Source organism: Triticum dicoccoides, chromosome 4A (genome assembly GCF_002162155.2).
Source record: "Triticum dicoccoides isolate Atlit2015 ecotype Zavitan chromosome 4A, WEW_v2.0, whole genome shotgun sequence".
NCBI lineage: Eukaryota > Viridiplantae > Streptophyta > Magnoliopsida > Poales > Poaceae > Triticum > Triticum dicoccoides.
In genome coordinates this window covers 721,091,896-721,093,684 of record NC_041386.1, presented here as the reverse complement: position 1 = coordinate 721,093,684, position 1,789 = coordinate 721,091,896, and positions in this window count along the sequence as shown.

Below are 1,789 nucleotides of genomic sequence, written 5' to 3'. Positions count from 1 at the left end.
CTAAGTCTTTTTCTGCTGTTAAAAATCATTGCATGTTCATCGCATCACATCTTCGCACCCGTAGCTCCGTTTCATGCGTGTAATATGCCCGAAATGCTGTTGGAAGAGGGCTTCATATCGTTAGTTTCAGATTCTTATCAGAACGAGCTCTTTTGTCATTTTTGCCTTGATTGATGTGTGCATCCTATGGACTTGATCCCTAAATGTGTTTTGAACTAGGCTATGTCTTTTTTACATAGGTGCTTACCATGTAATTTTGTGATCAATGTGGTGACTAGCACAAGCATGCAAACTAGGCTTCGTGTTAACGCTGTTTTTAGTTCCTGTTCTGCTGTAATTTTATTACCATGTAAACATGTTGCTACAGAGAAATCCATGCATAATTTGAGATACTTCAGTAAGGGTGTTTTGAAAACAGGGTTTTGCTCTATCCATCCATGGTCTTGGTTGCAATTATGGAGTAGTCTAGCATGTCATTTTCGTGCTCTACTTTTGCTTCAAAATGTTTTCTGGCAGACTGTTTACATGTTATTCAATTTGGCCGAGGTTGTTGTAGTTGGTCCGGGTATGCTATGATGTTGTTCCTTGCCATGTGTAGCTTCTATGTCATGTCTTCTTGATGGATGTATGCTTAGTTTATCATGAGATGCTCTGTAGTGAGTGCATCGAGCTCGCGAAGGTGCCTTCATAATTATTTCAATGCCATGCTTTGTTTGCTGAAATCTGTTAACGAAACTTGCTATGTTTACGTGGGTGCCATCATATTCTATGGTCCTTTTTGGCTTATGGTCAGTAAGGGACTTTTGATCTATGCTTTGAGTAGATTCATGCCATGTCTTATTTTGCTATTATAAGTTCCTGTAGCATGTTGATAACCTGCTCTGAACATTGCTTCGTGCTGCTGTTTATGCCATGTCCAACCTGTTAAATTTTTGCACTTTCTCCATGCTTGTTTGAATCTGTTATGATGTGATTTAGCCGTAGCTCAGTGTTCCTCTTTTGTAAAGCATCTCCTGTACATGATCTCCATATGCTTTGTTTTCATGTTGGGATGTTGTAGCATAGTTTATTGTTGCATGCTAAGTAGCATCGTGCTGTTAATCGCAGCTTTGTGCCATACTTGTCTTGCTTGCCATTTGCAAACCATGCATCCGAATCCAGTGATCTTTATATCGATTTCAACCGAAATCATCTCATCTTTCCAGCGGCATACTTGGTTTGCCAAGTCGATGCCTTGTTCATCATTTTTCCTTCCGAAGCACGCATATGCATTGCATACCACATCTCGCATATCATGACATGTATTGCATCATGTTGCTTCTGCATTGCACCGTGATTTATTGTGGTTCCTTGCTTGTGTTATTGCTTTGGGTAGAGCCGGGAGATGAGTACGTGCACGACCACCCTGTTAAGAACGCTTACGAGGATCCAGCCTTCGACAACTCTGAGAACCTTGCAGGCAAGATGATCATACCTTCGATATCACTTCTATCTTTGCTTGCTAGTACTCGCTCTTTCGCTATGTTAGCCCTGCATGCCTTTGTTTACCATGCCTACCTATTGCCATGATAAACCTCTAACCATCCTGTCCTGGCAACCATTGATTGGCTATGTCATCGCTTTTGCTCAGCCCCTCTTATAGCATTGTTAGCTGCAGGTGAAGATGAAGTTTGTTCCTGGTCGGAACACGGATATTTTGGGATATCACAATATCTCCTGTTTATATTAATGCACCTTATATACTTGGTAAAGGGTGGAAGGCTCGGCCTTATGCCTAGTGACTTGTTCC